Genomic DNA, 27030 nt, shown 5'->3' with positions numbered 1-27030 from the left:
ATAGAACGTAAATAAGGTCCACAACTTTGAACTCACTGATATAGGATAGGTAATGGAGTATTTTCTCTGAATTTGCCAAATGCAAATGGACTGGGTATTATAAACATAATTTTTACTTCTTAGTTGTTCTTATTGTATGTAGTCTTACTATGTAAAAGCTAAAACCTTTCTTTTTATTTATACAAAAGGGGGAAACGTTGCAGAATAGTTGTTTAACTAAGCAAAGATATGTTGCATTTGTTTAACTATGTAAAGATGTGTTACAGTTTTACCTTGCCTGCCTAAGAGCTAGTGCGACAAGCCTAAGACAAGGCTGAGCAATAATTGATAATAAGTTATTGTGTCTTTATTCGGGAACTCATTGTTGGCACAAGGGAAAATATGCCAACTACAAGCAGTATTTATGCTTCAGTGTTTGTTTCTCATTATATGAAATTTGTTGCCCAGTCTTGGTCCCCTTTGGCCCTCCACTTAAGGTGAGTATAGGCTCTGCTTGGAGCCCCAACTCCTTACAATCCCTACCTTAGATCTTTCTGGGCCCGCTCCACGCCCAGAGTGAACCTGCCCAGGCAGAATGGAACACACTGAGTTTGCCCACACTTCAATCTTTGCACCTCCCTCTGCTCTATGCTTGAGAGTGGTGAGACCCATCAGAGTAGTGGACCTGCTTGAACCCACTGGAAGAGAATCTCAGACTCTTACCCACCAGTAGAGGAAGAGACCCCACATGCACCCACTGGAAGAAGACAACATAAAAACACATTCAACAAAACCAAAAAGACCTCCTGCATGTAAAGGCTAAGGGCTCACTGCAGAAGACGGGGCAGAGAGACTTGAAGAGTCCAAGGAACAGGGACTTTGCTGTGGGACTGTATCTCCTAGTAATGTCAAGAGTTACTCACACCTATGAAGTCTCAGTAACATGACTGCCTAAAAGTAAGCTGAACAAGGATGACACCAAAAGACAAGTCAAAATGGGATGGGGGAAGGCCCAGGAGTCCTCAACCCTACACCAGAGCTACAGGCAATTAAAGAATTCTGGGAGTAGGAGAAATAGTCTTTCCCAAAGAAGGGCATTTCCCAGTGCCAAATGGTCATCCCTGGAAACACAATATAGAATGAGCAGGTTATATTTAGGAATACACATACACACATGTTAAAATGAAAATACAGGCCATGAATTTTTAAAAAAGCAAGGGGGGCATATGGGGGAATATAAAGGCAAGAGAGGAAAGGGAGAAATGATGTAATTATATTATAGTCTCAAAAAAAACCAAAACCAAAAACAAAACCAAACCCACATCTTTCCTCCTTTTATGTTGTGTCATCACAGTGATGGAAAACTGAGTAACACATTGATGTACAATACAATCCTATTTGTCTGACTATAATGTGAGCCCTTTGGTGCCACAGTCCTGATCTATGCAGCTTTGACACAGTGGGTGAATCCAGAGTACCCTATTGTTTGAAGATGCCTTTGTAACGTTTTCAATGCTGCTAGAGGAAAATCAGAGCTAGACTTTCTGTTTAACTGTAGGAACGCTCTAGTCTGTCCTCCATACCTACCCGCCTCACATGAATCCATATTCTGCATCCCACACCCTGTAAGTACTGGTTCTAAGCCCCTTTCTTAGGTTTGTTTGTTTCCTGAAGGGATCATGTCTAGTTTATGCTTATCCAGTTCCATTCCTTATTTATTTCTGATTTTCCTTGTACGTGGGACTTGATTCACAGCCCTAGATTTCTAGCTTAAAGCTGTCTCATGTTGACGGCCTGCTCTGGTACTTTGTGGCTTTCTCTGTTGTACAAAAAAACAAAACAAAAAAACCCAAAACTCTATTAAGTAGCTTGGTGAGCTGGTTTATCAAAAAAGGAGAGACAAAACCATATATTTGATCTTTAGCAAGCCTGTATTTTAATTTCTCTGCAAAGACTTGTGATGCAGTTTTATTTCTTCTATTTATTTATTTTTTTGCTTTTCTGTATAAAGAATAAATAAGCCCAAACCTTCAACACATATAATTTTCCACCTCAGAGTAGTTACTGTGTAGATGTCTAAACACAGTCCATGCTTTTCTTTTCTGGTGTTACTTTCCACACAAAAGTATTAAAGAACAAAACAGCATTCCAAAATAGAAAGGCAGCTTTTTAAATGGAGAATCTAAAGAAATACTCTCCAGTAGTTTGAAATATAATAAAATTAACATTATAATTTTTATAATGTAGTTGCTAGATAATACAGGTTCTTGACATCAGTTTATCCAACACTAGAAATCAAAACAGATTCGTTTTCCTTGTTGGGGATAGATATCCAATTGTAAGGTAAAGAACGGGGAAACTATATAGAGCCTTATGTAATTTGATCTAAAACTAAAGTATTAACATTGACTGACACATTCTAAATAAAAGCACTGCTTTTTAATTTGATTCTTTAAAAATGTATTCAAGAATATTTTAACAGCAACCTTGAAAATGATTACATATAGTACTGGAGAACTTTTTAAAAAATCACAGTATTAAGCATTGTGCTCCCTGGAATTCTAGCACAGAGAATGAGTGTTTCAACATAAGTATCAGCAATGCAGCACACACCCTGCCTTCACTTTCAATATCTAGGTCACGCAGACTACTCTGAATAAAAAGAAAAAAGCAGGAGGATTTCCAGGGAGCCAAGAAACCATAATGACATTCAAATAATGACGCAAACAGCACAACATGGTTTTTTAAAATAATAATTCCCATGTAAAATAAAAGACAAAGCCTGCAATATGAACTTCTCCTTTGTTATATAAGCTGAATAAACCATTGAGAAATATTATTTACTTAATAAATATCTTTTGTCTCCATCTTTCTCTCAGGTGTGTGTGTGTGTGTGTGTGTGTGTGTGTGTGTGTGTATGATGTGTGATGAACAGCCAGAAGCAGACAAAAAGGGCACATTGCATTGATAATCAAAAAGCATATGCAATTTTCAGAGAAATCCTGCAGCAGTTAGCAGCAATCAGAAAAACTGCATCTTCCATTTATAATAAAGGCAAGTAGATATGATAATAATGATCTCTAAAATTATTTTATTCATAAGAAATCTTAAGAGTATTTATAATATATTTTAATTATGAAGAATGTAAAATGCTTTAGAAATTTCTTAATAATTATATTGTTAGATACTGAGTCTAAACCATCTTAATCTATTTCATTATTTTACTTGAAATCTGCTGAATGTATGTTATGTTATAGATTTAGATCATCTTGCTTTTTTTCCAAACTGTATGTGAATGGTAAGAAACAAATGCATTTCTCAGCAGAACAGAGATCTCTAAGAACCTACAACAGCACTGAGGTTTCCATCCCGGTGGAGGCAGCAGGAGCCATAGTTTCCTGCTCCACCCACGGAACTAGGACTAGACAGGCTGCCTGTGCTTAGGATCTATTGCTGCATCTTCCATCCCAGGGATAGGAACCAGGAACCAAAGTCTCCTGCTCTACCCACAGGACCATGTAAACCAGGGCCCATTTCCGGGCCGCCTGCTGGTGCTTGGGGGCTGTCATGGCAGCTTCTATCCCAGAGGCAGGAGGCAAGGCACCCCAGCAGCCTAAACTCCAGCTCTACCCACGGGACTAGGCCAGTGCTTGTGCTTGGAGTCTACCACTGTGGCTTCCATCCCAGTGTTGGGAACCAATGCACCATAGTCTCCTGTTCCACCTACTGGACCAGGTGAACTAGGTCCCATTTCTGGACTGCCAGCCTGGACCTGGGCTCTGCCAGTGAGGCTTCCATCACGGGGGAGGCAGCAGGAGCCAAGGTACCACCGTAGTTTCCTGCTCCATCCACGGAACTAGGAATAGACTGGCTGGCTGCCCTTGGGCAATCCTGCCAAAAGCAATCTACAGATTCAATGCAATCCCCATCAAAATCCCAGCAAAATTCTTCACAGACCTTGAAAGAACAATTCTCAACTTTATATGGAAAAACAAAAAACCCAGAATAGCCAAGACAATCCTACTCAACAAAGCAACATCAGGAAGTATCACCATCCCTGACTTCAAGCTATATTATAGAGCCATAGTCCTGAAAACAGCTTGGTATTGGCACAAAAATAGACAGGTAGACCAATGGAATCGAATTGAAAACCCTGAGATTAATCCACAAACCTATGAACATCTGGTTTTCGACAAAGAAGCTAAAAATATACAATGAAAAAAAAAACAGCATCTTCAACAAATTGTGCTGGCATAACTGGATATTGGCATGTAGAAGACTGCAGATAGATACATGTCTATCTATCGCCATGCACAAAACTTAAGTCTAAATGGATCAAAGACCTCAACATAAATCCAGCAACACTGAACCTGCTAGAAGAGAAAGTGGGAGGTACCCTTGAATGAATAGGAACAAGAGACTGCTTCCTGAACATAACACCAGTAGCACAAACACTGAGATCAACAATTAATAAATGGGACCTCCTCAAACTGAGAAGCTTCTGTAAGGCAAAAGACACAGTCAGCAAGACAAAAAGGCAGTCCACAGAATGGGAAAAAATATTTACTAACCCCACATCTGACTGAGGGTTAATCTCCAAAATTTACAAAGAACTCAAAAAGCAAGTCTCCAAAACACCAAAGGATCCAATTAAAAAATGGGGGACTGAACTAAATAGAGAATTCTCAATAGGAGTATAAAATGGCAGAGAGACACTTGAGAAAGTGTTCAACATCATTAGCCATTAGGGAAATGCAAATCAAAGCAACTCTGAGATATCATTTTACTCCTGTCAGAATGACTAAAATCAAAAACACCAATGACAGTTTGTGGTGGAGAGGATGTGGAGAAGGGGAGCACTCATCCACTGCTGGTGGGATTGCCAACTCATATAGCCACTATGGAAATCAGTCTGGAGATTCCTCAGGAAAACGGGAATCAGTCTATCACAAGACCCAGCAATTCCACTTTTAGGCATATACCCAAAAGACACCCATTCACACAACAAGGATGTCTGTTCCACTATGTTCATTGCAGCATTATTTGTAATAGCTAGATCCTGAAAGCAACCTAGATGCCCCATAACTGAAAAGTGGATAGAGAAAATGTGGTACATTTACACAATGGAGTACTACTCAGCAGAAAAAAACAATGGCATCTTGAAATTTGCAGGCAAATGGATGGCACTAGAGGAAACCATCCTGAGTGAGGTAACCCAGACACAAAAAGACAAACATGGTATTTACTCACTCATATATGGATTTTAGACATGGATCAGGGGAGTGTCAACCTACAATTCCAGTGCCAATGAGTCTGGGAAACAGGGAGGTTCCCAAGAGAGATGCATGATACCCCAGAGAAGTGGAATGAGGCAGTAGGAGCCAAGGTACCACCATAGTTTCCTGCTCCATCCACGGAACTAGGACTAGACTGGCTGCCTGCCCTTGGGCAATCCTGCAAAAAGATCTCCTGAGCAGATCTGGAACATCAGGGGAGTGGAGAGGGAGCCAGGAAAAAGAGGGGGATAAGAGGACGTGAGAAGAAGGTATGGGGGAGCAGGAAGGTTGAGTCGAGGTAAGAATAGAGGAAAGCAGGATGAGAGATTGAGTCATTATAGGCTTGAGGAGAGAGCTGACACTATTGAGAACTCGAAAGATCTACAAAGATAACACCAACTGGCAAACTAAGCAATAGTGGAGAGACTACATTAATTGCCCCTCCTTGATGGTAAGGTTGATCACTACCTTATATACCATCCTAGAACCTTCATCCAGTGACTGATGGAAGAAGAGACAGATACCCACAGCTAAACACTGAACTGCACTCCTGGAACCTAGTGACAGAGATGGAGGAGTGATGAGCAAAGGGGTCAAGACTATGATGTTGAAACCCACAAAGACAGCTGACTAGATAAGGGGGAGCTCTTGAATCTCAGACTGATACCTGAGAGGCCAACAGGGGACTGATCCAGAATGTAGTCTCAGTGAGGAGGTCACAGAAATCACTGGGGCCTTGGGTAGTAGATCAATGTGTATCATGGTTTATGAATGATCTTTGGGAGCCCATTCTAAATAGAGGGATGCTCTCTCAGCCTGGACACATGGGGAAGGGCCTAGGTCCTGCCCTTGATGAAATGACCTTGGGGATGCCCCCAAGGAGGGCCTCACCCTCCCTGGGGAACGATGTGGGGATTGGGTGGGGGGCTGGGGGTGCTGGTGGAGGGACAAGGGAGGGGGTGCGAGAGGGAGCTGGGATAGACATGTGAAGCGTGCATGTTTCTAATTTAAATAAAAATTTTTAAAAAAGAACCTACAACAAAGGATAGAATTTTCACATCTGTAAAGTTATATTTTTATTTTAATTAAATTATAATTATACCATTTTCCCCTTCTCTTTCTTCCCACCCATGTTCAACTCCCTCTCAAATTCATGGCTTCTTTCTCATTATTTTTAAGGGATATAGCCTGTCTTGCAGTTTTCTGAGCCTATCTGAAAAGAACCTTTCGCTTTGTAAGCACAACAATTAAGAGTAACATTAAAAACTACTGAATATGTACAAAGCACTTCATAAAGACAAGACCCACACCATCAAAGGGATCGCGACCTATCAATGCAGTTCTCTCGAGCGTACACAGTAATAGAATACACAAAGGAGTTGCTTCAGGCATAAGAAAGCACACATGATCCTGCTATGTTAGCTTATGCTGCCACAATTCAAATGGTACCCATAATAATCTTTGTAAATTTCCATTTGGTTTGGCTACTTTTCTGTTTAAAAACTCTGTGACTTTATTTAGGGATAGAATATAGAACACATTATTTTTATTTCTGTCAGGACCCAGTAAAATAACATTGTGGGGATAAAATATAAGTAAGATCACAACAGGTGGAGGATGGGCCACCAGCAGATGAGAAATTTCACTGTTTACAGTCAGCTGTAAAAGAGAATTGCAGAAGGCAGCCAGAAACCATCCTTCTATGGAACCAGAGACTACAGACAGAGACTATGGGGCTTAGAGACTACTGACAAGAGGGCAGCAATGAGAGGGCAGGGCTGGAGGCTGGGAGAGTAACTGAGGTTTGTATGGGGCTGACATTTCCATTCACTGAGGCAAACTATGAAGGCATTCACCATGTAAGGCATCAGCAGCAGAGTAAAGGTGCTGCACTGAGGGGTTTACTCTCCTTCTGCAGTGCCTAACTCCCCTACCCAAGAACCCTAAATCTGCCTTTGAAGGCTACATGGTAAAAGACTGTCACCTGGAATCCTAGACTAAGTGGAGCTGAATTGAAAACTGGTTACACGGGTAGCAACTGTTTTTTCTCAACACTCTTAAACATGGTAATTTCAAAATATAATGATGGCTAAGATTATTAGAAATTTGTATTAGTTTTACGAAATGTCAAGTTTTTTGACAGTGTCTCACAAAGATCTGTTAGCCCCAGATTGCACTTTAAAATGTGTTTTCTTATTTTTGAGTAAAGATATTCACACAGTCCTATCTCCACCCCCTACCCCAGCAAAGCCCTAGCTGGCACCTTCTAATGTTAAACTCAGACACATTTCTCATGAGATTAGATTTCAAAAAACTAAAATTTGGAAATTTTGATTATTCACTAACTTGTAGTTTAAATATAGAGGAAAAAAATCTGTGTTCTAGCAGTGCCATCTAGGACAAGAGGGGAGGAACAGCCCAGGGTAACACTGAGCAGCCAAAGGACATCAACAGTAGAGCAGTTCCAAAGGGAGAGAAGATAAGAAAGATCATCGAATGGAACACTGCAATGAACGAAGAAAAACTGTATGGCAAACAGGTAGAAATTCTAAGGGTTCAAGACCAGGCTGGGGAAACCCACAGAAACAGCTGACCTGAGCAAGTGGGAGCACATGGACCCCAGACTGACAGCTGGGGAACCAGCATAGGACCGAATCAAGCCCCCTGATCAGGTATCAATTAGGAGGCCTGGGCAGTCTATGGGACCTCTGACAGTGGAACCAGTATTTATCCCTAGCATACGAATGGACTTTGGGAACCCATTCCCCATGAAGGAATACTCTCTCAGCCTAGATACATGGGGAGGGCCTAGGTCCTGCCCCAAATGATGTGTCAGACTTTGATGATCCTCCATGGGAAGCCTCACCCTCCCTAGGGAGTGGGTAGGGGGTGGGATGGGGAATGGGTGGATGGGAGGATGGGAGGGAGAGCGAACAGGGATTGGTATTTAAAATAAGATAATTTCTAATTTAAATACAATTAATTAAAAAGATGACATAAGTAAAAAAACAAAAGACTTCTTGACATTATAATCATTAACTAATTATTTAGTGGCAGCTGTGTGTATGACATTCTTCCAGCCACTGAAACAATGTCAGCAGTAGAGAAAATGATTGTTGTTGTTTTTTGGAGTATATGTCCTAGTAAAGTGAGAGTGAAATAATTTCAAATATTAGTTAAATACAAAATTTATATTAACAATAAGACACAAATAAAAACATAGTAGTAGACAGAAACTTCTAGGCACAGGACTTTCTGTTTAGGAACTGAAAGGAAGGGAGGAGCTAAAGGACTGGACTCTCCCAGGTAAATTTAGGACTGGAGCAAAGAGCAATTGTGAAGGTGTTCTAAAAAATGATGTTGATAGTAGAGGGCTTGGGGTCAAGAGCATTTGGTGCTCTTGAAGATCACCTGGGTTCACTTCCCAGAGTACAGATGACGGCCCTGTTCATCACTCTAGATTCAGGAAACCCTATAACCCTTCTCACCTTGGCACACATGTGGTGGTGAAGGGCATACAAGCAGGTAAAACACTCAAACACATAAAATAAAAAATCATACAAATAAATCTTATAAACTAAAAATAAATCAATAATGTAGCTACTTAATCATGGTTTTAAAACAGACATAAGTAACATACAGAATTAACAAAATAAAATAAGAACCACGGAATATGAAGAGCTAAAGGAAAAGTAGGGTTTACCTACAACTTAATGACAGAGATGGCAATCATAAAACAGCATTTAATGGTCATACCAGGAGGCAAGGAGCTACACATGAGGGAACCAAATAAAACTACAGGTGTGTGATGGTAGCTGTGTCTCCTGCTGCCTCAGAATGCTCTCTTGTGTGTAAACATTCTTGAAGGCACAGTTAAGTTGTTCCCACTGTATCAGAAATTAAGGCATCAGAGCACTTTCTAGTTGTCACATATAATCAATAATGAGGGTCCTCAACTTCAAAAGATGCTGTCAGAACTGTAGTAACACTTGTGGTTAAAGTACTACCTCACCTTCTAGAGGATCAAGGTGAGAAGCACTCTACCAGGGAGATCCACTCCTCCTTGATCTGAGAGGAAAAGGCTCACCTTATCCACCTCAAAAAAACTCACAGTGCAGAGCCCAATGGGCAGCTACTCCGTTTTGTGAGACCCTGCTTCAAACTCTCTTTGAGGCAAATGCTTTGTGCTGTTTTATTTTGCTAAATGATCTTCTGTTTTAATGGTTTGTGTCTTCCCATCAAATTCTTCTTTTCTTGATGGACTGAAATATCTGAGGCCTTAGCCAAAATAAATCTAGGTTACCTTGTTTCACTCATGTACTTGTCACAGTGATAGAAAAACTGATAAATATGTTGGCCTTTAATGAACAATACCCTGGCCATTTTATGATAAGCAGCCTTACCAATGTGGTCCTAGAAACTGAGTGAGAACTGGAAATCGCTTAGTGTGCTTACCTGTTCAGCGATATCTATTTTAAAAGGGGATAAATAATTGCTACAACTTTTAGATACAAGATTGTATTTCTGAGCATAAAACAGGTAGTCTCAATAGTTGGAAAAGAACATGTACCCAGTTCAAGACTTTACCACATCAAACTAGAAAACTTGCAAGTACAGCGAGTGCATCAAAATTTACAGCTATAAATTTTCCATGAATTTCTAATAAAAATGAGATGGAGTTTATGTTGTTTTAAAGAAATCTGGCCTCATCAAAAACACTCAACATGTTGAGCACAACCTTAAATAGCGATTATATTCTTGGTGTTACAGTTTCAAATGAAATTATTTCTCAATGTAAATAAAACACATAGGCTAAAACATTAAAAATAAAAGAGCAATCTATGAAGATATCTTGTGTTTGTAACTTTCACTGTACTATGAAAGCTTTACTCCTGAGATGACCTTTGGTTGATAAAGTGTCCAACTCAGCTTTCCTTCTCTCTGGTGTTGCAAACAATACCCACAGTTGAAGGAACGGTTTCTGAGAATGAACAACCAGCCAGAAGCATACATGCCTGAGGCTTTGCCTGAGGTCCACATCTCACATAATCATTATTCACGATCCCCTAGAAAAGCCTTAAGATAAAAGTGTGATGGCTATTTAGAATTACATACATAAAATCATTTTAAAACGTTTTTCTTTCTTATGCTTTCATGACTTAAGTTTTGTTTAATTTATGTCTACCTTTAGCTGCCACTAATCCAGGCAGTAAAATTTACTAGCAGTTAATCTGAATGTTGGCTTTCTTAATTCATTTATAAAAAACTGTCAAATATTTTAAAAATGCCTAAGCATGACATTATAAAAAAAAAGCAACTGGGCATATGAAAATCTTCAAATCATATGAAAAGCTGTGATAATGGAGAGGACTTCCATCAACATAGAATTTTATAATATAGTTTTCACAAGTTAACTTTTACTTGAAAAACAAAAGAAATTCAATAAATGTAAAAATGAATTTAAATATATAATAGCTGCTGAAATCAAGGGATAAGTCACATCACGCCACAAATTGATTCTTGCTTTTTCTTAGATGAGGAATCAGCAATTCCTGAGCCATAAATAATGTATTGTCATGTGTCATTTTTCATTTCTAGGATGGGCCACTGCAACCTTCTCACTTTGCTATTTGCCTCAATGGATTATAAGATAATTTCCTACTAAATATTACATTAAAAATCATCTTATGGAAACCATACCACCCCCTACTTAATAGCATTTTGTGTATGTAGACCAGGCTGGCCTCTAACTCACAGAGATCCACCTGACTCTGCCTCCTGAGTGCTGGGATTAAAAGCATGCACCACTAACGCCTGGCAAATTACAGTATTTAAAGAGGTAATTCCAATAGAAAATCAAATAGGCTTTTTGTATAAGTTTGTGAGCATTCTGCCATTCTGCTTTTACATTATGACTGATAATCTTTTTTTTTTTTTTTGCTGTAAGTAGTTTAGTACAATCAACTTCTCACAGGAGTCATTTTGAGACACCAAATTAGGTAACACTGATCTTGGCTAATGATGATGTTTAATGAAATATTCTAAGTATGTTGTAAAAGAAGTATGTGATTTCAGCCGATGATGCAGATACAAAATAGAGGTTAGGTAAAATTACATCTAGGGTCAGTGTGTACACTGAAATATTAACAAATGACATCATATAATACCTGTAATTTACTTCAAAATAAAAATATTGAGTTCTCAATAAAATAAGAATATCCACAAGTTCTTAATTCTTGATGTCAAATTAGGAATGTATGGATTCATTTGTAACATTTTTACATTTCATTTTTAAGAATTTCATACATGAGTACTATAGTAATATTTCCAGCACACTCCTCCCTCCAACTCTTCCCATCCTTCCCTTTACTTCCAACTTCATGATTAAATTATGGTAACATACACAAACCAAACCAAACAGATAAAAATAACCACCCACACCCTCCCCAAACCCCCTCTCCCACACTGCCATGCCTGTGGTGTTTAGAACTGACCACTTGGGACTAGAAAACCTATCAGGGCATTTGTCCCTGGAGAGGCAAAACTGCATTTTTTTCTTCATAGCCATTGACTGTCAGTAGCTTACCATCTAGGCCTGGGGTGTTATGAGGTTTCCCCATCCATGCTGTGATTCCAAGTTATGTTTTCACTGTGCAGGTCTTGTTCAGACTACTACAATGCTAAGATTTCATGGGTGCAACATCTTGTCATATACAGAAAACACATTCTCATAATAGATGTCCTCAACCTCTGTCTTTCTTTTTTATTGCCCTCTTTTCAGTGATGTTCCCTGATCCTCAGTTGTAGGGATTGTGTGGTAGATATGCACCTTATGTCACATTACTAACCTTCTTTGGAAAAAAAATGAACCGTACAAAACAAAATCAAATCATAATAGCAAAATATTAAAAACCAAAAACTCAGAAGGCACATTACAATCTGTATTATTTACAGATTTAATGTTTGTTTTATGAGTAAGGGTGTTTTTCCCACCATACACAAGGCTGACCTGGAACCCACTATGTACCAAGGCTTGCCTGAAATGCATGGTAATCCTGTTGCCTCATTCTCCCAAGTGTTGGGATTGCAAGCGAGAGCAAACTACTTCCAGCATCGATTTAATATTCTTAAATGTGATTCTTGATCCTTATTCAAAGTATCAGCATGGAGAAGAATGTGACATTCATAAAAGAATGAAAAATTCAAATAAAAATTAATGTTCATCTCACTTCTGGTAATATAAAAATTAAAATGTCATACAATTTCATTAAAGAACGAAGCCAGCCTAATACAAAATTAGCAGAACCACAGAGAAAGAGGTACTCGTATAAAGTGTTGGTGAGATGTAAATTGGTAGATTTATACCTTTGATGAACCGATATGATTTCACAGAATATACGATAAGATAGCATTTCAGAAGCATTCAGTGGGATTTGAAGCATAGCTGTGTTTCTGTTTATAGGCATATCTAAATTTAGGAGTCTGTGCTTAAGAACAAAGAGCATATACTCTTGGAAATCATCTTAAATCATCAGACATCAGTACAAAGATATAAATAAGATGTTTATAAAAGTCATGCTCATCAGAGAAAAACAGAAACATTTCAAATTATGGGAAAGAAGTTTCATATTTTGGGGTCTTATTATTAAACTGAAATATCACATAGTGCTTAAAAACAGTGGTGTAAATGGTAGTTACTGATATGAAAAATGCTATAATCAACCACTAAGTGAAAGAAGCAGGGCAGTCACAGAGCACTTACACCCTACAGTTCGTAGTCCTATTCATGATCACATCATCGATCAACTCAGAGGAGAATGTCAGAAAATACCAAGTGTGTCATATCTCAAGGTTGCAGCACCACTACTGCATTTTATAGTTAGTTAACTAATCTTATAATAGAAATATTCTGGAAAGATGACCGGTTTATACACTTTGTAACTATTTGAAGGCACTGGCATTTCAAACTACAGATACCAGATACTTTCATGTTTAATGAAGACGAGAGACCCACAGCTGTATAAAGAACCTTTGGAGCCTCCACACCATTCCTACCTTCTGCAGAGAAACTGGGACAAACATAGCAAGCGTGAGCTCCAGCAGAGTAACGGTGGTAACTGTCCAGGGGCACTGTGCTCAGCGAGGGAGTGCTGCTTCTCTCTGTTAAAGAAGAACATGGGAACATCCTGTATTAGGACCAGGGACCCAAACCCAACTCAGAGTATGCCAGCAACATCAAAGAGCCTCTGGCAAAGAACAAAAGGATTAGGACATTGCTATCCTTGTTCTTCAGAGCAATTTGATTAACCACTAGAGAACACAGCATTGTTTTCATGTTTATTTTATATACTTTAAGTAGATATACCTAAAAACTGTCCAATTGTTGATAAGAATAGTAGTATGATGTTTGGGTCTACTATCTGCCAGGTAGTGTGCTAGATTCTTTCCCCATCCTGATGCTTCCACACTTAAATACTTGTCAGCAATATTTATTAGGTACTTATTTTATTCAGCTACTATATAAATAACTGAGATACAACAGCAGTCACGTATGGCACAAATATGGTTTCTGGATATTGGGTTTGATCCTCAGTAGCCAACACAATGTGTCATTACATAGATGTTAGGAAGCTTGATTTATCATGAGAATAGAGCATCTAAGACAGGATAGTATAAAATAAGTTTGGTTTGTATAATTCTAAGTCTTAAAACCTTACTCAAGGGAAAATAAGACCAACACATATTAAAATAGAAAAGGAAGTAAAGTGATGAGAATAAAAATTAAGTATTCTGGCATGTGCATACACGCATACACACAGCAATCACACAGACACACACATCTGAATGGTTATAAACAAGGCCCACATATACATGGACGCCAAAAGCAGGGAAGGAGATGGAGGTAACTATTTAGAAAGGGAATTGAGTGAAAGTCAGTCTCAAACACAAACTGTAAGGACTTTGGATGCCTGATAAACTGTAGGAAATACCATCATTTACTTCTTATATGACCATGAGAAACTCACTTATATTCTCATGGTCTCAGATTCTAAAAGTCTAAATGAGAATAATAGTAATCCTGTCTGGGAGAATTATAAAGACCAACTTAATAGGTAATTGGAGTATCTGGTACAATAATTGATGCTATGCCATGGGCTTTAATCATTATTATACTAAATCTCTTCTCAGAGCATATTATGCCACACATCTTGCACTTCAATCAACATCTCAAGTAGTCCTCACCTCAGTCGTTGACATTACTACTACCTGGACCTCAGTCTAGAACAGAAATTGTACTCAGAAAACTTAGGCTTGTGTGGATCATTAGTACCCATTTCTAACCGGTAAGGTAAAGATGAGCATACCTGCTGGAGTTGCCATCTGCTGTTTGTTTTCCCAGCATTCTTCCCCACTACTTATATTGTAGACAGATATTCCTTTATACCCAGCTCACCCCCAGCTATTAAGGTGGGTTCTCTACTCTCTCTGGTCACAGGTAATATATCCAGAGATAGGATGGAACCAAATCTATACTAGAGATACTCAAAGCTGTCAAGGCTACTAAGTGTGGAGCTGACACTGAAGCCAGTTCAGAGCGTAAGTAATGGGAGCCTCAAATTAAAACTAAAACTATTTGAGCACCACTGCATCCTTTAAGTCAAGCTATCATAATATTTGGCCTAAGCAATCCACCCACTTGTGTGTGTAGTGAAAGTTGTTTTATAGGTATTAAAATATTTATAAGATCAACATAAGTACAAAAATATTTGGTTCATTTCACTTAAAGGCGTATGTAAACAATAGCTATTATTAGTGTAGTTTTTTTTGGGGGGGGGTAATATAAGCCTAACTTCTTCACATAGCAAACTGTACCTTTTAACAGATATGACAAAATTCTATAAAAATCAAAGTACCTCAGTAAAAGTCTGGCCTGTTAGGTATCAATTGTGAAGACATACTTTGTATGAAAATTTAAGAATGCACATGATGTTTGAAGGCACTTTAGGACACATAACTGGCAATAACATATTAGCTTCTTTATCCACCCAGCATAAATCTTAGGCTAGTACCCACCAAATCTCCATTTCATCCCTTGATACTTATGTCTCTGCCAATTCTAGACTTTATATATTATCCTCCTGTGGTCTTTTATAGAGTTGAAGACAGACAGTTATGGTTATGATTTCCTTAGTTATGATAAAAGATAAGTAACATATAAAACTTTAGATTCATAATGATAGGACAGATAGAATATTTTCTTTAAATTTTGCCAAATGTTAATGGACTTAATATTGCTAATGATAGCTCTTGCTTGATAACTGTTTTGTTATAGATATTTTTACTATGTTAAAGTTAAAACCTTCCTTTTTATTTAGACAGAAAAGAGGTGACGGAGGATGTCCTTCTGAATGCTGTGACTGCATGTTTCTCTTATTAGTTGATGAATAAAGCTGTTTTGACCAATGGACAGGCAGGATGTAGCCAGGAAGGAAGTATACGTACGGCTACCAGACTAGGAGAAGCCTGGGAGCAGAAATGCAGAGAGTGGCCATGGAGACGTCCTTTAACTGCTGAAGGAGTAACATTCTGGAGCATTAGGGGTAAGCCACAGCCTCATGGCAATACATGGTTTAATAGTAATGGGTTAATAATTAAGAGGGAGCTAGCAAATAGAAGCCTGAGTCATCAGTCCAACAGTTTATAATTAATAAGCTCTGTGTGTTTATTTGGAACAAAACAACTGTGGGGCTGGGTAGAACAGAAACGTCATCTTCAATATAAAGCACTATTTAAAGAGAAATAGAAAAATATTACCTTGTTTGTACAAACTAGACTTCTAAAAAAATAAAAATACTTTGTGGACAGAATTAAAATTGGAAGACTAAAATGGATAATCTAAATGACCCTTCAGTTATTAAAAAGCTGTTTTTTTCTTGCCTACAGGATTAATATGATTGACAATTATTTCATTCTTGGTGGGTAAAGGAGAAGTAAACTTCAACTCAGCTCCAGTTTCAGTGCCTTAAATTGAGCAGCTAAGAACAACTGACATGAACGTTTCATTAGAGTGTCTACTCCATCAATTATGTTATAATAAAACAATTTTAAAAGAAGGAAAACAATGGAACAAGAAGACAATCTCTATAAACAAGTGGCATTACAAATGATAATCACTGGTCAAAACTTAGTTCAAAATACAATTAGTATAATTATTAGTTAAGGGAAATAAGCTAAGTCCCACTGAAGAACTTAGGGTAAACTTCAAGATGAAAGTGGCATTTAATAAAACTGTAGTTATACAGAGAAGTTCATGAAGAAACAGCTTTAAACAGGCAAATAACACAAACAAAATATGAAATAGCATGTAAGTAAAAAGTACCAAAGACACTTAAAATATTTGGAATATACATGTATGTATATACAAATATATACATGTAAAGGAAATTAATGAGAAAAAAGGGGCATGGATTTGAAATAAAGGAAGGATGGTTATATAGGAAGGTGTGGAGGGAGGAAAGGAAAGGAAAAATTATGTTTTATTCTAATCTCAAAAATAAACGAAGTAATTAAAAATATACAATTAGAGGAATTTCAGGATGTTGCGACTGTACAATTGCGGTCAATACAAGTGACACAAAAATGATTCTCAGGAACTCATTCACATGACTCAACATAGTCATTTTTAATAATCATAATGTCAAATGGTTTTGGATGAAATAGTATACTCTTAGAGAAATGTCACACATAACTGGAAGAATTTCTTTTTTTTCCAAATTTTGATCACAGAATTATTTTCTATTAATACAGTAATATGAAAAAATATTATGGCTTTCCTATCTGTGAAAAGTGAGGTATAATTATAACTTAAAAGTTAAGTCACTCTTTAGGTCTATTGTATCATTTCTTACTTGGGGGCCTGGAGAGATGGACTAGTGGTTAGCAGCACCTGCTACTCTTCCAGAGGTCCTCTGTTTAATTCCCAGCATTTATGTCTGGCAACTCATAACTGTTTGTATCTCCAGTTCTAATGGATCCAACACCCTCTTTTTGCCTCCCCAAACCCAGACATACACAGCATTTACTCACACAAATAAATACATTATAAAAAATACCTCGACTTATATTTATTACTCAGAGGGAGTTTTTTTTTTTTTTTTTGTAGATCAATCTGGCCTTAAACTCACAGAGATTCAGCCACCTTTTAGGGGAAGATTTTTAAATGGCCATTAAGTTAGCAGCAAACAGAGGACAAACGACATGACTGTATGGTAAGAAATTATCAAGGCATGTTTATTTACATCCTGTATAATATACAAATCTACACGCTGAATTATTATTGCAAAATTTCACATAGAAAATCTAGTTTTTAGAAATTGTGACAGTTAATGATTCTCAATTGAATTGACAGGATCAAGATTAATCTGGGAGACAAGTCTTTCAGTGTTCCTGTGAAGGATTTTTATGGTCATGTAAGCCTCTGGCCAGGCCTGTGACAAATTATCTTGCTTAATTTTACTGAAATGGAAAGGTTCACCCTAACAGTGAGTGGTAGCATTATTCAAGCCTGGACCTGGACTGTGTATGAAGGAGAAAACTAGAAGATCATCAGCTATCAGTCTCTGGTTTCTCACTCTGGAAAGAACATGACCAGCTCCTACAGTCAGAACTTCCTAACCTGATGGATGGTATATTCAAATGGTGAACCAAAATGAACCCTTTCTCTTTTAAATTGCTTTTTTATGATATTTTGTTACCATAATGAAACATTTAGGTAGTACACAAAAATTGATTATACATTTGTATATTAGAAGCATTTTCAGTAAAATCATGAATAAGACATGGATGTTCATCCTCTCTCCATACTTACTCAATATAGTACTTGATGTCTTGGCTATAACACTAAGACAATTGAATGAGAGCAAAGGAACACAAATAGGAAAGGAAGAAGTTAAAGAATCTTTATTTAAAAATGACATAATTTTACATAGACCACTATGCAAAAAACTCCATTAGGAGTCATCTACAGCTGAGCAAAGTAGCAGCTTACTAAACTAAGAAGTAACAACGAGGAACCCTCCCGTATACAGATGATAAACTGAGGAAGAAACCAGGAAAATAGTACCTTTCACAATAGCCTTGAAAATATCTTGGGATAACTCTAACCAAGCAAACGAAAAACTATTATAATAAAAACTTTAAGACAATGAAAAGAGAAAATGAAGAAGTCACCAGAAGATGGAAAGACCTCTCTGCTCATTGTTTGGTAGAATTAATATTGTGAAAATGGCCATTGAACAAAAAGAATCTATAGATATGAAAAAATCCATCAAAATTTCAACATTTCATAGATGTGAAAATAAAATTTTCAAGTTCATATGGAAACTCTCTTTCTCTCACACACACACAAACCAAAAAACGCCACTACCAAAAAATGAAAACAAGCAAGCATAATTCCAGATATCAAACTGTATTACAGAGCCATGATAATAAAAATAGTATGGAATTAGCAGAAAAACAAATAAAACAATGAATGGAATTAAACTCAAGACCCAGATAGAAGTCCACACATCTAAGAACACCTGGTCTCTGACACAGAATCTGAAAATACACATTGGAGAAAAAAATCTTCAAATTGGATAAATGTATGTAGATGAATGAAAATAGATTCATCCTGCATAAAACTCAACTCCAAAAGCATCAAGTACCCCAGCAAAAGACCAGGTACCATGAATCCTATAGAAGAGAAAGGATTAGGCTTACATTCATTAGCACCTGAATAACTTTCTCATTAAGACACTGATAGCACAGACATTAAGATCAACAATTAATAAATGGAGTCTCATGAAGCTAAAAAGTTTCTGTATAGCAAACAGCACTATCATTTGAGCAAAGCAGTAGCCACCAGAATGGGGAAGTGTCTTTATCAATTATGCATCTGATAGAGGGTTAGTAGCTAGATTAGATAAAGAACTAAAAAAATTGAACATCAAGAAATAATGCAATTAAAAATGGGGAACGGAACTAAATAGAGTTCCAAAAGATGAAATATAGATGATTAAGAAAAACTTAAAAATGTTCAACTTACTTAGCCATCAGGGAGATGCACATTAAAACTATGTGGAGATTTTATCTTATCTCAGAATGGCCAAGATCAAGGAAACAATGGATAGTATAAGTAGGTGAGAATGTGGGGAGAAGGGATACTTATTCATTGCTGATAGGAGTGCAAACTTGTACAACCACTATGGAAATCAGTGTGTAGGCAGGTCCCTTAAAAAGCTGAAAAATTGGGAAGGGGTTGGGCAGGGGAAAGGAAGAACTGGGGTGGTAAATAAAATGAAAAACATATTTTTTTAAAAATAAAAGAGCTAAAAAATGAATCTACCACAAGATCCAGTTACAGCATTCTTGGGCATGTAAACAATTTTGGATCTCTACATCTTACTGCATAGATACTTACTCACTCATGTTCATTTCTGCTCTATTCTTAATAGCCAGAAATTGGAAACAGCCTAGATATCCATTAACTGAAGAATGGATAACAAAAATGTGGTAATTTACACAATGAAATATTATTCAATGGCAGATTATTCAGGTGTTAAGAAAATGAAATTTGCAGATAAATGGATGGGCCTAGAAACCATCATCCAGAGTGAGGTAACCTGAGACTCAAAAAGACAAATATTGCATGTTTTCCATTATATCCATTATATGTAGACACTAGCTTTCATGTTTCAGAATGTGTTTCATTCACAAAAGAGGTTAGATACCAAGTAAGAGGTTGGAGGTGGAATGGGGAGGAGAAACTTCCATGGAAGGAGAACTAGAATATAATGTTAAAGATATAAAGGGGAAAATAGAGTAGTAGGATTAAAGAGGGGGGTGGGAGGGCAGGAAGGACGGACATTTTAACATTTCTGTATTAAAGAAATATTTTTAAAAGTGGCTTATAAATCTTTCTGTATACTTCCTTATGGTATGGAATCAGGACCTTTAACATGCTAGGCAAACTCCTGCCACTCAGCAGCTTTCACCTGAAACACCAGCTCTTAGCAACTGGCTGACCTGCCCTCTGCTGGCTGTGGACATGTACAACGATGAAAAAGGTTTGAGAAAGGAGTTAACAGAATCAAAGTGATGACGTACTTACACCTATCTGTAGCAAGATGTGGAGAACAAGGGAATCACCATCTACCAGGTGGAGAGCTACTAGTGTGTATCTACTCAGTGGAAAAGTAGGGAAATAATAGTTTTGACCACATTCCAGTCTGGCACTCCAGCATCCCCTTCCACTAGGCCAGTGGTTCTCAACCTGTGGGTCATGACCCTATCAAGGGGTAGAATAAAATAAGATATTTACATTAGGATTTATACAATAGGAAAATTATAAAGTTATAAAGTAGCAATGAAAGTGATTTCATGGTTGGGATCACTACAACATGAGGAACGACATTATAGTCACAGCATTAGGAAGGTTGAGAAGAACCACAGCACTAGGCCCTAAGCTTGGGCTGTTCTTAGTTTTGTTGACTTTCTATCTAGTCCATTTTATCAACTATCCTGATGTGTCTATTTAGCAAAAATCTCTCAATCTTGATATATGATTAAATTCTTTAGGTAGGTACCATTGCTAACCTGGTCCACAGTCTTCATTCAATAGTCCTATCACATTACTTTGGCCAGAATCCACTGCTATGCTCCACTATTTCCATCCATCAATCCCCAATCAACTTATCAGACACACACACCAGAGCTGTCACAGTTATCTATGCCAATGTATAATTTTATTCTATTAGATACATTATAAGCTTATGTTACTTCTATTAAAGGTTTTCCATAGTGGGTACAGTAATTTAAATTCTCACCAATAGGGCAGGGCTCCCTTTTCTCCACATTGTTTCCAGAACATATTTACTTTTAATCCTTTTGAAAATAGTCATTTTAAGTAAAGTTGAGGTGGTTGCTCATTGTGATTTTGATTTGCATTTCCCCAATGATTAGAGATTCTGAGCATTTTAAAATTTGTAATGATGGCCATTTATGTATGAGAAATGTGGATTACTTTCATTGTGTCCTTTTTACATAGTCTAGATATTAATCTTATTTTCAATTAACTACTCAAAATTTCTTTCCCCCTAATCTCTCTTTTCTGTGGTATTGTTTCTTTTTCTATGTGGAAGCTGTTTAGTTAATAAAATTCCATTTTGACACACACACACACACTCTCCCTCTCTCACAATCTGTATCTGTTTGCTGCATTGTCATAAAGCACTGGATAACAAGATCATTTATTGAATACAATTACTTTAACCTACCCATGTTCTTGTATTTGTTGGAAGTTGGCTTAAATATGTGGATTTTTATACGGTTTTAGTGGCCTATATATAGCTCTTGTCATGACAATTACCATATTGTTTATATCCCTATAGCTTTCAATATATTTTAAAGTTAGACGTTCTAATAAAACCAACATTATCTTTTGTTCATGACTGCTTTGTATTGCTGTGAAGACTGGATTGTTTTAGGGTAGTCTGGTCACTTTAACATTAGTTTTCCCAACCTATAAACTTTAGTTGCTTGTTCTTTGTGAGTGAACTCTTCATTTGGATCCATGTTTTGTAATTTTTATTATTCCTATATTCATTTCCTCAGTATTTATTTATTTTATTATGACCGCTATGAAGGACATTGTTTTCTTGTGTTTTCAGTTATTGTATTATTGATATATAGAAGATTTTAAAAATATGTTTACTTTTACCCAGAAACATTACTGAATTTAGAATTTCAAGAGTTTTAGGGTACAGTCTTTACATTATTCTGTATATAAAATCATGGTAGCTGTGAACAGAGACAATCTGACCTCTTTCTTATTTTGACATCCTTTAAATAAAAATAAAGCAAGTACTGTTATGGAGGTACACATCTGCACACTTTCTGTATGATATGAAAGTCTTATTGTGTAGACTGTCTGTACTTAAAAAAAACCTAGCTTTTCAATATTTGAACACCCATTTCATTATCCAGTATACAAATGTGTAACTGTATTTAAAAATCTCTTACTGTCATATTTGTTAAATGAACAACTATTGTTTTACAGTGAATTTGTGACTTGGGAATTGATTGCACTGTCAAGGCTCTGATTAGAAAGTCATATTTGAAAATTATATGCATAGACTCAGAAATGATCAGACAGACTTAAGAAATTTAGGTTAATTGATGAAGTTAACTGATGAAATAAATGCAAGCTTGGCCCCTAGCTTTCAGTTTTCTTAGTCTTATAAGCTAAGTAAAAGATACATGACAGAAAGTCAAGCTACTCTGAAGTCCCAAGAGAGAAGACATCACTGAAAGTATTGAAAGTGTCAAGTGGACACCTGTTCAAGTTGCAAAATCTTATGCAGTTTCTTGGTTTGGCTAAGAATCTGACTTCCTGCCTTGTAATATTCATAAAACTTAATCTGAGATTCCTTATGAAAATTTTCAGTGGAGATAATTTAAAATGGCTCTATGGCAGTGGTTCTCAGTTCCTAATACTGCTACCGTTTACTTTTCAAATGTTGTCGTGACCCCAGTCATAAAATTATTTTGTTGGTACTTCATAACTGTAATTGTGCTACTGTTATGAATTGTAGGGTAAATATATGATATGCAGGATGGTCTTAGGTGACCCCTGTCAGAGGGGTCATGACCTACAGTCTGAGAACCACTCTGTGGTCAATTACCATTGTCTCTACACTTATTTAAGAATCAGGGCTACTTTTATCTTAAAGACAAAAAATATGGAGGGAAGCAGTTATAGCAAGAAGCGTTGGTTCCATAAAAAAGCATAGTAAACTTGTAACAAACTTCAGCAGTGTTCATTGTCTTTGAGTTATTTGTTCTTAAACTGAACAGACCCTTTATTCTCGTTTCTTCCAATATCTGGCTATGATGCTGCAAATTACTATTTCTAATATTTATCCCCTTCTGATTTGACAGCTTTGATAACGGAATAATTTCCCCAAAGTGGAAGGTAGAAAACTAAATATAAACATTGACGAAATAACCCAAACAGTTTAAATGAGTCAATATATGAAAAGTACTAAGATCAGTGCCCAACAGTGCCTGGCACAGAAAAGAAATATATTTTAATGTTGGCTGCTATTATCTCCACTATCATTACTATGTATATTGACCATCAAATATCCTGAGACTTTAAACTCCCAGGTGTCAGGAACATCTGCAATATAAATGCATGACAGAAAAAAATTCACAAGTTCTAGAAAATCAAATGAAGTTGGTCAGGGCACCAAAATATTACAGGTTGAGTTAGTTCATCAACCCAGGGTTTGAGTCTATCTTACTCTGTTATTGATTTACTTCTATTAAAACATTTAATTCATAAGGTCTCTTTAAAGTGACTACAATTGATTTTGGCACTCAATAAAAATAACTTATTTGATAGAAACAAACATTTTAAAGTTATACAAATAACTGTTGATAACAAAAAGGGAAAAATACATCGAAATCTACTCAAACTGAACAAACTCAGTTACTAAGGCATGTTGTATATTAGAGTATATTGCAGTGAATTTTGTTAATTTTTAATAGGTTCAGTCATATGAAATTGTCTATATTCAATAATTTTTTATTTAAATGATAATCTTTCTTGTTTTAACCTACTATTTCATCAGTTATACCGTAGAGAACACATATATGTATTTTCTTTATTATGTTACATTTTCACTTAGTTGAAGTAACTTAGACAAAATATGGATAGATAAGGTCTACAACAGTAGCCAAAATTATCCAAGGAAACAGAATAAGCATTTTATAAAGTAGCATATAGGTGTCTGAAAATGTAAGGAAGCTACAGGTTCATGTCCCTTCACTATTCTTGGGACAATCATGATTAAGATGAGTAGTCAGTAGAGATCAAGAAGGGAGAGATGAGGGTACAGGGTGCAGTAGTAAAGTGGAATACCTCCCCTCGCGCCTCTTTTTTTAAAAGCTGAGATAGTGTTTATGATTAACCCCAGGCTTTCCTCAAAGTCATCATACAACTAAGACTGAGCCTGAACTCTCAGATATCCCTTGACTCCACCTCACAAGTCCGGGGATTACAGGTTTCTACCACCATGCCCAACCAAGTTCTTTAAAGGAAATGGCCATGTTCATCTTTGTGAGGAAGGCCCTGAGAAGTAAATGGCTAATGAGGAATGTTTGGACAGTTCCAAACTGAAGGACTGTTTCTGAGTATGGAGAGTATTTTCCCATCCTTTCATTCTCACATTGCTGTTAGAGGCAGTAGTATGGGGTATGGCCACAACACAGAGTTATTATTTTCTTTTCTTGCATGTGACCCAAAATGATCAGCTATATTAAAAAGAATGTCAACCAAGACTGCTATACCCAGCAAAGTAATCTTTACTAATTGACAGAGAAATAAGGACATTTTAAGATAAGCACTAGTAAGAGAGGATATGATCCCCAAGCCAAAACCAGCAGAAAATCCTACTCAGGGAGCAAGAAGAAAGGCAATCTTAATCATAAGACTATAAGTAAGGGAACATAACATGAGAGAAACCTGAAAAGAAGAGCACATGGATTCAACAAAACTCTCATATTAATAATGGAGAAAGAAATAAACACTAGTCTCACATAACAGAAAAACACCAAGAAAAGTTAAGAATTAATGAGTATCAACAACTCACTAACAGAGATATAGAATGGCTACCACAATTAAAAAATATATCCAAGTACCTGTTGCTTGCCAAAAATCACTCCTCGATGGCAAAGATGCCCAAAGTGAGAGTCAAAGGATGGAAGCTGATCTAACAATTAGCAGATATAGCATTCGTGATGTCTGATAAGACAGAATTCAAACCAAAACTAGTCATTATAGATAGAAAAGGTACTATAGGCTAACATTTATCATGAAGATTCAAAACAATAAATTTATATGCACCAGATATTTGAGTCCTCAATGTCATAAAACAAACAATAATGGGCAAAGTGGGTCAAAGTCCCTGATACAATAATAGTGGGTGACTTCAATACCCCCTTGTATCTTTACTTGGGTCATCCAAATGAAAAATTAACAAAGCAATGCCCATGTTACATCAGAAATCAAATGACCTGAACATATATCTACAGACTATTCCATTCAACAGAAATGGAATGTACATTTTTTTTCAGCAATGAAACTTTCTGTAAAAGAGAACACACTCTAGTCCACAAAGCCATTCTCAACAAATTCTGAGGAGTCAGATTTATTTCACACCACAGTGGGATGAAACTAAAAATCAATAGCCAGAGTAACTCCATAAAGAAATACTAGGAGGCTTAGCAATGTAATACTGAATGAGCAGAGGTCAATGAAGAAATAAGCAGGCTGATATTTAAAAAGTCACACAATCAAATGAAATGAAAGGCATCAGAACTTTTAAAATGCAGTTAAAGTCATCCTACAAGGAAAGTTTATATCTATATATCTTACATAGAAATATAGAGATATCAAATAAATGAGCTAATAATATAATTCAAGGTCTTAGAAAACAAGAAGAGACTGAACCCTAGAAAAAAAGGAATGAGAAACAATAAAGAATGGAATAGAGACTGATGAAACGAACATTGAGGTGGTTTGAAAGAAAATGTCCCCCAAAGGGAGTGGCCCTATTAGGAGGCCTTTTTTTTTTTGAGGAAGTATATCACTGTGGGAGTGGGCTTTAAGGTCTCATATATGCTCAAGTCATGCCATGACACAGTTTATTTCCTATTGCCTGTGGATCAATATGAAGGACTCTCAGCTCCTTCTCCAGCACCATGTCTGCCTTCATGCTGCCATGTCCCACCATGATGAGAATAGAAAAAACCTCTGATACTGTAAAATACCCCATTAAATGTTGTTCATTATAACAGTTGCTGTTGTCATGATGTCTCCTCACCATAGAGACCCTAACTAAGACAGAGACTAAAAGAACAATACATAGAATCAAACAAAAACATGATTCTTTGAAAAGATAACCAAAACTGACCATTCTCCAGCATAACAACTGGAAGAAAGAGAAAATTCAAATGAATAAAATTAGAGATAAAAGAGTTCTTAGAACTGAATTAAATCTATATCTACATGGAGTACTTTCTAGTTGTCACAGTTCTTTTTACAGTAGACACTGTCTTAGTTACTTTTCTATTGCTGTGATAAAAAACCATGCTCAAGGTAACTTATCAAAAAAAAACATTTAATTTGAAGCTCATGACAGCAGACTGTTAAGAGTCCACGGTAGTGGAGCAAAAGCATAGAGGCAGAATAGCTGAGAGCTTACATATTGACTTGCAAGTTGGAAGTAGAGAGAGCAAGACCCTGGGAATGACATAAGTCTTTTAAAACTGCAAAGCTGTCCCCCAAAATCACACCTTCTCCAACAACACCACACTTCCTAATTCTTCCCAAGTAGGTACACCAACTAGGGAGAAAGTATTCAAACTCCCATTCTGGTTATCTGAGAGCTTCTGTACTTCCATATGCATTTTAATAGTTTTTTCTATTTCTGTGAAGAATGACATTGGAATTTTAGTGGAAGATGCACTGAATTTGTGCATTTATTTTGGGAAATGTTCCCAATTCATGTTAAGTTCCTATTCATGAGCATGGGAAGTCTTTCTCTCTTACAGTATCTTGTTTCATGTCTTTATACAGTGTGTAAAACAAAACTGATTCTTCAAAATGCACAACCATATTTAATTCTCCTGTAATATATAGATGCAATCCTTAATTAAATGTACTTATAAG

General features: G+C 36.8%; 1 protein-coding gene across 5 annotated transcripts in view; it reads right to left on the bottom strand.

The window, feature by feature from the left end:
* Mbd5 (methyl-CpG binding domain protein 5) overlaps nt 1-13417 on the bottom strand; it is a 111074-nt gene extending 97657 nt beyond the window's left edge. For all 5 annotated transcript variants that reach the window (XR_005877129.1, XR_005877128.1, XM_040745311.1 and 2 more), the window contains exon 1: nt 13311-13417. The gene's annotated coding sequence lies outside the window, so the exon portion shown is untranslated. The remainder of the gene's footprint in view (nt 1-13310) is intronic.
* Nucleotides 13418-27030: the final 13613 nt, after the last annotated feature.

The sequence above is a fragment of the Mesocricetus auratus genome, unplaced genomic scaffold, assembly GCF_017639785.1.
Source record: "Mesocricetus auratus isolate SY011 unplaced genomic scaffold, BCM_Maur_2.0 Super-Scaffold_100004, whole genome shotgun sequence".
NCBI lineage: Eukaryota > Metazoa > Chordata > Mammalia > Rodentia > Cricetidae > Mesocricetus > Mesocricetus auratus.
The sequence above is the reverse complement of the archived record's forward strand: the minus strand, read 5'-3'. Positions and strand labels throughout refer to the sequence as shown.